Raw genomic sequence first — 11,051 nt, 5'->3', positions numbered from 1 at the left:
CTCTTGTTCCATCATCATCATCATCATCATCATCATCATACCACTACACCCCCCATCATCCTCTTGTTCCATCAACATACCACTACACCCCTCATCATCCTCTTGTTCCATCATCATACCACTACACCCCTCATCATCCTCTTGTTCCATCACCATCATCATCATCATACCACTACACCCCCCATCATCCTCTTGTTCCTTCATCATTATACCATTACACCCCTCATCATCCTCTTGTTCCATCATTATCATACCACTACATCCCCACCATCCTCGTGTTCCTTCATCATCATACCACTACACCTCTCATCATCTTCTTGTTCCTTCATCATCATACCACAACTCCCCTCATCATCCTCTTGTTCCATCATCATACCACTACACCCCTCATCATGCCCTTTAAAACGAAAAAATCTATACTCACCTATATGGTTTCTGTAGTCCTCTAGTCACGCGCACTGGCGGGGCTTCCCTGGTGTGTGTGCTGCCGGGGACGGTACTGGACAGAGTCGGGGAGCAGCAAGTCAGCCGGGGCCCATCCCAGCCTGCCTCTTGTGATCACAACCAAAACATTGCTTGCGGTCACAAGAGGGAGTGGGAGGGGGGCGGCGCAGTGGCAAGGGGGGGCCTCGGGGCTCTCCCTTGGTAGCGGCCCGGTCGCAGCGGCGACCACTGCGACCACGGTAGCTACGCCACTGCCTACCCAGTCCTGTGTCAATATATACACAAACACCTTTGCTTTTTCACACACACACACACACACACACACACCTCTGCTATATCATACACACACCTCTACTATCATATACACACCTCTGCTATATCATACACAAATAGATACACACACCTCTGCTATATCATACACAGACTCACAAACACACCCCTTAAGGACAGGGCCTAAAATGACCACACCAATTTTCAGTTTTGCGTTTTCATTTTTTTTTTCCTCCTTGTCTTCTAAGAGCTATAACTAATTTTTCCATCTACAGGTACATGTGAGGTCTTGTATTTTTCAGGAACAGGTGTACTTTGTAATGGCGTGAAGTTAGGAAAGAAAATGCCATTCTGCAAATTTGGGGGGTGGTTGTTTTTACGCAATGCAGTTTAGGGTAATACTGATATGATATCTTTATTCTATGGGTCAGTCTAAATACAGCAATATGCAATATATACATAAAATAAGGCAGCTCACCACACCAGACTGTTCAGTTAGAGGTAGATTTCCAGGAAGGAGCACGTGGATGAAAACGGGCCGTACACCAGCAAATCCAATGAATAATTAGACGAGGGGTTCCACGGCTTTCATAAAACTTCTCAATTTTTATTTCGGCATATAAAAATATAACACAGTAAAATCGTATTCCTACGCGTTTCGATTAACCCTTGCTCACAGCAACACATTCACACAGTACCAAGAACAAGATTGTATGCCAACTCCGTCTGGGAAGGGAGACCAGCTGCCATTAAGCCCCACCTAGGTCGAAACGTTGCCACAGTGTATGTTGCTTGGATAAATGTTCATCACTTTCACTACTTGATGCTGTCAGACCAAATTTTTCTGTGATGTTTAGCAGCCTTTGCTTGGTATTGGAGACCTTCTGACGTGCGTTGCACTTCTTCGATCACAAGACGCGTCTTCTCTACTGATCAGGTGCTGCCGGACACTCTTTTTTTAAAGGTAATATGTAGTCAGGTTATGGCGGTATTATTTGCCCCTTGTGTTATTTTATATTGGTAAAATAAGCCTTAATATACAAAGTTTTTTCCCTCACAAAAAGTATGGTGTTAAGATTTAGTTACTATGTGGTGGTAATATGTGGCCATGATGTGGCGGCAATATTTGGCCTTTGTATTGTATAATGTTGGTTTCAGTATGGTGGGTTTTATTTCAGTACAGAGGTAATATGTATGCTTTTGTTCCTTGTAAAGTGGTATTTGGTAACTGTATGATTATTATATAGAATTACATAGTCCAATATGCTGGTACAAATTTACAGCACAGATTCTTTGTACACAAACCAGTAGGATGTCCAATATGGGGATGCGCCATTTGAAGTTTTAACTTCAGGCAAAAGAAGAGTTAGAAAGCAAAAGGCTAGAATCAGCCCGATATGTAACAGTATGTGCAGAAGGTGAAGAATTACTGAGAATGTATGGCAAGGATAAGAAGAAATGTTGTTATATTATCATAGTAAGTAAGGCGGGAAAAAAAACATATGTCTATCCAGTTTGGCATATTACCCTACCTTTTTTAGTGTTGATCCAGAAAAAGGCAAAAAAAAGGTAGAAGTGTTCCAGTATGTAGCAAATGCTAAATAAAATCTATAAAATGAAGAATGCCTGTAAACTCCCAGTTACATTTCTGAGTGTGTGTCAATCCATGTCTTATTTACACATGTCTACAATGACTTCTCACTGGAGAATCTGTCAGTAACATAACACCTGGATATCTATAAAGTTATTTATTAAAATTGTCCTTTTACATTTACAGCCCGAAGTTTAGTCACTTACCTTTCTCTTTGTCGAGCTGGCAGCCACTCTGCCTTCTATAACAAAGTACACACATATATAATTACTTTATCTCTTATTATAAAGTAATGTGTTTGCCCATTTACTATGTGCTACAAGTGATTTCCTGAAGCTTATCTTTATATCTCGCACCAGCACCGTTTGTTTATAAGCTTCACTATAAGAAATTCACTCTATTCTTAGAGGATTGTGATCTGGGATAGAGAGGATATGTCCACTTCCTGATTCCCAATTATTTTTTTTTTCTTAAATTTGTGACAATCTTGAGCACCATGAAATCTTGTGCGATATTTACTTACTGGATCATTTTCAGGCTATGTTCACACACTGTCAAAATGATGGCCAACTTTATTGGACGGACGCCATTTAACAGCAATTTTTATAATAACAGCCGTATAATGGACATTATATGTTCTTAAATTACGAACATCCTATAAAAATGTCCGTCATTTTGACTGTGTGCGCACATAACCATAAGACTTACCCAGACTTTACCCATATGACTATATTTCACTTGAAACATACCTGAACATCTGATGGACCTCTGACCTACTCCAAGGACACAGCTCATCACCAGGAAAAGCCAGGCCACTGAGCCAAGATGGTGAAAGATATCTGCTTATTTATGAAAGAAGTGAAAAAAAATACAGATTTTTTTTTTATCTGATCAGTATAGTCTAAACAAGATTAACATTTTATGTATCTTACGAAATGTTATGCATCAGTATTGCTTAAAGGAAACCTGTCAGCCGGGTCAGATCCCTCGAACCCAACCTACCCCCGAACAGGGCTCGGCATACATACCGCCTCCTGCGCTCCCGACTCCCGATCCCACTGCAGAGGTATGGCCATCGGTTTATCTGCGCTCTCAATATGCAGATAAGCTTAGATGAGTCTACTGGCCATAGGAAATCACTGGAGCAGTGATTTCCTATGGCCATCGAACTCATCTCAGCTCATCTGCATATTGAGCACACAGATGAACTAATGGCCATACCTCTGCGGCGGGACCGAGACCGGAAGCAAGAAGCGCAGAAGTCGGTAGGTATGCCGAGCCCTGTCCGGGGGTGGGTATGGGGGAGCTGACAGGTTTCCTTAAGAGGGGTATTGTCATTAGCCAAAGCTATCCCCTATCCAAAGGCCCTATTCCACGGAACAATTATTGGCCGATATTGTCCGTCGTGGACGATAATCGTCCCATGGGATAGAAGGCAACGATCAGCCAACATCGTTCATGTCGGCTGATGGTTGTGTCGTTTGTCTTTCAAAGATGTTGAAAGACAAACGACTCAAACAGCAATGATCTGCTGCCATTGCTCTGTGGAATAGAAGCGGCGGAAGCAGACCGCTGCTGTATGCTATGGGCTGCCCGGATGATCTAGCGATCACCAGGGCAGCCCCTCCGCAGCTCCCCATGCCCCCCCCCCTAATCACCAGCTTTCTGCTGCCGCATGGAATAGGGAGGGGGGGGGGGAGCAAACGAGTGCTAATAGAGCTCGTTTACTCCTCTCAGTCGCCCAGTGGAATAGGGCCTTAAAGTATATATATCAACTGTTTCAAGGGGTTGTCTAGACAGGAGACAGATGGAAAAAAAAGAAAAACTCACACTTAGGGGGCATTCCCACGTTTTGTAATTACATTCCCTGTACGAAAGATGGGCTATAGACCAGAATGTGAAACTCCCAGCATCTTAATTCATTATGATATGGGGAGCTCCGAAACTGTTTAAATCTTTCTGCTACTGTACTGACACAGTGTGTAGCATATCTTCCGTGCACGGCTCGTAATCACAGAACCCTTACCGTCTTTACTTGTTTTTTATGAAAATTCACATTTTTCTGAAATCTATACTATATTTATGTAATAAATTACTTTAACCATTTTTATGTGTCCTTTTTATCTGTGCAAACACTGCTCATTCTTGTAAAACTGGTGTGTCCTACATTAAAGCTGAGCAGGTCTAGTGTTTTATCATATGTTGTAGAAATCCAGTATTTACTTTATTGTTTCCTGACCTTGTGCTACAGGTTATTTCTTTTTCATTTTTTATGTACTCAAGTAGGTGACTTTTCCTTCCGTTAATAAGTGTCCTTTATGTATAAATGGAACTGATAGACGGCTCATAAATACGTCAGCTGAATTCTGCTGATCTGTCCATGTACAGTACTCATGATGACCTATTAATACCCCGCACATGCCGTCTGCCCATGCCCGTTCACTTAATGTGCAAAGTCTACAACCCTTTCCCTTGAATTCTGAAATAAATTACCAATGTCACTTGCAGAGAATGCTTTGTCCTGCAGACAAAATGTAACAAGGTCATGGAAGCTAGAAGCTTCCGTATCTAATTAAATGCTTCCTGTAAGTCTCTGCTCCTTGTTGGGCTGGAATATGAACTGTAAGAAACCCTTTCCCTTAAAACCTGCTTCCTGTTTAACAAGAATTAACAAGTCCAACCAAACATATGTAACAACACCAAACCTTTCTTAAGTGCGTCTCTGCGTCTTTAACTCTGTCCCCTCTCAGTCAGAGATCCAGCGAGGCAATCCCTTTAAAGTCAGGCCAAGATGCAAAGATTCTTTGCTTACGATGAGTCACTATAGAACTATATAAAGTTGGAGAGGTCTGATGACTATATGGGTAGCTTTACACACACCGTATCGCAGTGAATTTTCTGCTGTAGAAACGCAGCAGATTTGATGAAAATAACTGAACACAGCATCAAATCTGCACCATCAAATCTGCTGCAGATCTGCTGCGCATCGGTTGTGTGTGTGTTAGCACCCTTTATGTGTAAACCAACTATGTTTAAAGGGGGTTTTCCCTCTCATGATAACCGTTAGGGGCAATATGGGCATTAAAAATAAAATATATTTTGCTGGGGGAGGCATGAAAAAAAAACAACATATACTTACCTACCTGGTTCCCCCAAAGTTCCGATGGGTCGCCACTACAGTCAGTGACTGGCTATCACTACTGTGAGAACTCTTGGAAGTAGGAAGAGGCGGGAACTGAGGGAGAGAGCATGACATCACAGAGGGAGTTCCAGGAAACCCAGGTAGGTAAGGATGTCTTTTTTAGGTCACTCCCAAGAAAATACAATTTTTTGTGCCCAGATTACCCCTTTAGGGACATAACCTATTTTGGACCTTTAAAACTCAGAAATTTCATTTTCTTTTATTGAAACTTCTGAAAAGTGGTAACTAGTGATGATTAAACTTGCTCCGTGGTGCTGCATCCGACTTCTGCAGCCACTGGGAGTCAAACAGCCAACATTCGAGTTCATCCAAAACTAGTGATAACTGCATCAATCGCATCAAGTTGCTTAAATGCGTTGGTTTGCTTTTGGCTGATACGAGGATCCATACTATGGACAGTGGACCATATGTAGTCACTAGTCCCCGGGAAATCCGAAATCTATGTGGGGAATCTCCTGTGCAGTACTAACAGAGCATGCTACCGGCCGGGACGCCTCCATTATGGACATTTATGGTCCGTTTACATAGAGCAATTATCGTTCAAATCTGCGCGATAACAATCGCATTTGATCTATTATAATGCTCCTGGAAATGCAGCTAACGATCAAGCAACGAATCGTTCACCGTGGTCTTTCAATATGTTCTTAAATCATCGCTGGTCTTTCGCTGATAATTTGCAGATCGCTTACTCTAAATAGTCTTTGAAAGATTCACCCTAGTGTGTGAGATGGCCTTAAATGATCTTAAAGCGATCGTAAAAATTATTATTTATTCGCTGCATCTAAAGGCATAAATTGGCATAAAAACAAAATTGTTGTATCAAAATTTTAAACGATCGATTGAGCGATTAATTGCTTAAACGGTCCACAAATGCGCTGAATACTCACTTTATCTTTGTCAGTCTACTTTATGGTGGTGAGGCAGACCACGTGGTCACAGACAGCAGGTTCTTCCACATACAATAACTTAAAGTGTCACTGTCATTTATTGCAGAAATCAATAGTACAGGCGATTTTAAGAAACTTTGTAATTGGGTTTATTAGCCGAAAAATAAATTGTTATAATGAAAAAGCAGTTTGAAGCTCTCCCTCTGTCTTTATGGTTTTCCTATGGAGAGAGAAAGTAAAAGCAGCAAAACAGGACAACAATGAGTTAATTTACATTTACATTGCAGGCTCTCACCTCTGACAGTCACCACTGACCTCTCTGACCTCTGGATAGCACTGTGAATAGCTCCCCCTCTGAGCAATCCTTTGTTCTTGGCTCTCAGCTGCCCACTAATCTCGCTCCTTCCCCCTCCCCTCTTCATAGACCAGACAGATCTGACTGATGAAAAAACTCTCGAGATCTCCTGATTCTGAGCAGTGGATGACAGAAAGGAGAGGAGGGAGGGACCTGGGAAAAGGCTTTTTGCATGCAGATAATGGGATATTTGTCTAATAAACCCAATTACAAAGTTTCTTAAAATTGCCTGGACTATTGATTTCTGCAAAAAATGTTTTAACAACAGTGACTCTTAAAGATAGAAATGTCACAAAACAAAAAAAAAACACAACCAAAATATTCATGTACTAAAACACACTACTTGGGGGGGGAGGGGGGTGGGACTCCAGAACCCCAAAGAAACATAAGAAAACCAAAATGTATAAAAATATATGTGAATGAAGCTTATAGGGTTTTGGAAAAAGCTCAGGTTAAAGAGGGAAAATCCCATAAAATAGCGGTGATGACATTATTCTATACCCATTGCTGGCCTCACCAGTCTTGCAGTGTACAACTATGAAGCAAGTGATGCACATCATTGTAAACAAAGTCCAGCAGGAAGTGTATAAGCTTTTAGGATATATAGTTATCATTCTCTCCTTGGAGCTTGACATGAGCAAATGTATACTAAAGGCTGTATTAGATGGCCTTGCACTGTAAGGGTGGGTTCACACTACAGAATTCTCGCGGATAAATTCCATGGAATTCTGTCGGCTGTCCGCGCGCATGCCCGCGTGCCTTTCTGCCGGCTCCATAGACACCATTCTATGGGCTGGCAACATGTCACTTCTTTCGACAGATAGCGGAATACACCGGCCCATAGAATGGTGTCTATGGAGCCGGCGGAAAGGGGTGGACACACGACGGAATTCCGTGGAGTTTATCCGCAAGAATTCCGTAGTGTGAACCCACCCTAAGCGAGTGCTAATCTGCTGGATCAGTGCTCGCTTACAGAGACTATTGGGCAGCTTGATAATCATGTGGCCAGGACTGCAGGAACATCGCTTTAGTCAGCTGCCGGCTGTGCATCACCCCCTACAAGGAGAGATGGGCATCCCTCAGAAGAATATTTTTACATTTTTTTTAACATGTTGAGAGACAGCGATCAGTCAATGTGCAAGTGTTTGCTTTGACTACACAGGGAGACATCTGCCTAAAATGGCAAATAATTGCTCTATGTAATAGGGTCTTCAGATTTTCTGAAAAAATGTTTTTAAGACTAAACAAATCAATGGTCAATTCATTTCAAGATGTGGATTAGACACATCATACTGTAGATTCGCTTATCTTATTGACACATTGCAGGAAATGGGTAGCTATTACTAGCATTACATCAACATTACTGCTCTCAGTGTGATTGGCTGAAGCGGTAACACGGCTATATAGGCAGGTAAACACTACAGCCAAGTAATGGCCAGTATGGAGAACAGAAGCAGTGGTGCTGAAGTGCTGGGGCTGATTCAGTATGCAATGGCTCTACTGTTATTGTGAGCCAGTTTTAACTTAAAGAGACTATGTCAGTACCTTCCTTGTGTCCTATCTCAGGGTAGCATAAACTATCACTTACATTGTTCTGTGCAGCTGATCCAGAGATATCCTCCTTAATAACATGGACAATAAGTAGTCTTCTCCATTATGTGAGTGAGTCCAGCAGTCCTGGATATTCATGAGAAGCAGAAAACTCTCCCCACCAGCTACTGATTGGCAGTTATCTATCCATGCTGTGTATAGGCAGACAGCTGTCAATCAGCAGCTTGAGGGTGGGGGAGGGGTGTGGCAAGAATCCTATTTTCCTGCATATTAGGAGAACGGCTGAACAGAATGATGTAAGTAATACCCCGATCTGTTCAGTATTTCTGTCACTAGTTTATGCTGCCCTCATTTAAGGTGGAATAAACCTAGTGACAAATTCCCTTTGAGTCAATTGCTTTCTGAGTTCAGAAAACCCTTGTAAGGCTATGGCTAACTATAATATAATATAACATTATATTATATCTACCTATGTAGGTACAAAATATGACTCAATGATTAGTAAAGTGTAGAGTATTTTTCTCTTAGACATATCAAACTAAATATGCATGAATTCTGAACTTTAGTAACCGATGTCAACAATGAGTAGTATGGGAGCCCCTGCCATCAACAACCCCTAGCCATAATAAAACAGAAGGACATTGTCTATTGAGAAAACTATTATATGTAGATATCACCCTGCATCATAGTCTAACCGTCATCAAGGTCAGAAATAATTACAATTCACATAAACATGTTGTAAAATACAAATGTAACACATTTTCTATTAAGTATTTAGTGAAACTGAAAAGACATCTCATGTAATAGTGGACCTGCAATATTTATTACCTTCCCAGTTTTCATTAGGTTTGAAGCCGCCTGTCTATAGTCATACAAATAGAGACACTGTTGCATTGATGGATGAAGTGATAGGAGATGTTGGGAATTTTTTTCAGGAATTTCCCTGTATTCCGGCAAATAAGAATGACTTTTTTCCATTTTACTTTGATACCCTGAGCCAGTTTTACAATTTTGCTGGCTCTTGGCAGCCCCTTTAATGCTCTGGCCCTGTTCTGGTTCACCCATGGGGATACAGGTAAATTCCTGAAAACATTTCTTATCACAGATCACTTCATCCATCAATAGCATGGTGTCTTTATAATTTTGCTGGGACTGTACAACCCCTCTAAGGAATCCCCAGACTGCCACCTAGAAAATGCACCATAAATAGGGCAGAGAGCTTGCTATTTCTTTTTTTTTTTCTTTTAAATAATCTTTATTTATTGAAATATATCATATAACAAATTTCACACCATTTAACACTTATTCTATTTTCTCCAGATATCCCCCCTCCCACCGAGCAGAGCTAAGGGGAAAAAAATTCCAACTAAATAAGTAAATAAATAAATATATAGATTTATATACTCTAACTTATTCATAACTTTCATAAAGTTCTCATGCTTTCTTTCATGCATTTATGTTTGGGGCATTTTCAGACATTCACTTTTTTACTATTTGTAATCTCGCAATAAACGAACTTTTTTTTCCCCATTACTTACAACACCGGAATCCTCCCCTAAAATTATAAGTCTTGGGTCCAGAGGGATATACATTTTTAGCAAACTTTGAATATCTTTTACCACGCTTCCCCAGTAATCCTTCAATTCAGGGCAGGACTATAACATATGTAACCAGCCCGCCGGCTCTCTACCACATCTCATTGAGCTGTTTCTCTCTTCTTTATTTTATGCAAGAAAGCGGAGGTGTAATAACGTCTATTAACCAGATTTAACTGTATTATTCTATGGTTATTATTTGATAATACCTTTTTTATATTTTTTAAAACTAACATCCACTGATCATAAGATATCATTCAGATTTCTTATACCCAATGCTCATTTAGGTACTTTCTATAATAGAGTTTCGGAGTTCCTGTCATTGCAGGTCACTTTCTTGGATGATCAGTCGTGTGTGGACACAGGGAATAGTACTTTTTCAGGGCATTATATGATAATTTTCTTTGATTTTAGACCCTGCTCACTTACTGTCTTTTTTAGTGAAATAACAGCCATTATTTTCAGTCTTCGATGATTTCCATTGGGGTCTATATAAACAACAGCCGTTAGTTCACACAATGCATAGAATGACGGCTATTGTTTGCAGTGTCTGTCAAATTAAAATTCAGGACATTTATTGGCGGCCATTATTTATCCTTTATAGTTTGGAGAGCAGAAGTGGTTTTCTATGGGAGTTTGCTACTTCTCTGGACAGTTCCTGTCACGGACAGAGATGGCAGCAGAGAGCACTGTGTCAGACTAGAAAGAAAACAGTACTTCCTGCGGGACATGCATCAGTTGATAAGTACTAAAATATTGGAAATTTTTTAATGCCTATGTTCAAACAGCTTTTTTTAGCTCCTTTTAAAATTAAGTCCGTCGTTTTGAGTGTAAAATAACAGACGTCATTAAGCTGTCTGGCCTCCCCTTAATGCAATGACGGCTGTTGGCACATTATTCTAGTTTGGGTTACTAAATGGACTTTGGTTATGGCTTAATTAAAAATCTTATTGAATTTATTAGTAAAAACGGAGAAAGGACGTTGAAAAATGAAAAACTGTGTGAACAACTAAAAAATAACGTCCGTTGTTTGCAATAGACGTCCAAAAAGAATTGTCATGATCATTATTTTGACGTCCGCAGGGATAACGTCCGTTATTCAATACATTGCGTGCATTGGACGTCCGTCTTTCCATTGACTTCAATGCTTTGCATT

At 40.6% G+C, this 11,051-nt stretch overlaps 1 long non-coding RNA gene across 1 annotated transcript; it reads right to left on the bottom strand.

Moving 5' to 3' along the window:
• Positions 1–1,300: 1,300 nt before the first annotated feature.
• LOC138784495 (uncharacterized) lies at positions 1,301–3,140 on the bottom strand. Its single transcript, XR_011361861.1, has 3 exons — positions 3,055–3,140; positions 2,512–2,546; positions 1,301–1,666 (listed from the first exon to the last, which is right to left on the bottom strand). It is a non-coding gene; the product is annotated as an uncharacterized lncRNA (long non-coding RNA).
• Positions 3,141–11,051: the final 7,911 nt, after the last annotated feature.

This window comes from Dendropsophus ebraccatus, chromosome 2 (genome assembly GCF_027789765.1).
Source record: "Dendropsophus ebraccatus isolate aDenEbr1 chromosome 2, aDenEbr1.pat, whole genome shotgun sequence".
In the NCBI taxonomy this organism is placed as follows: Eukaryota; Metazoa; Chordata; class Amphibia; order Anura; family Hylidae; genus Dendropsophus; species Dendropsophus ebraccatus.
The sequence above is the reverse complement of the archived record's forward strand: the minus strand, read 5'-3'. Positions and strand labels throughout refer to the sequence as shown.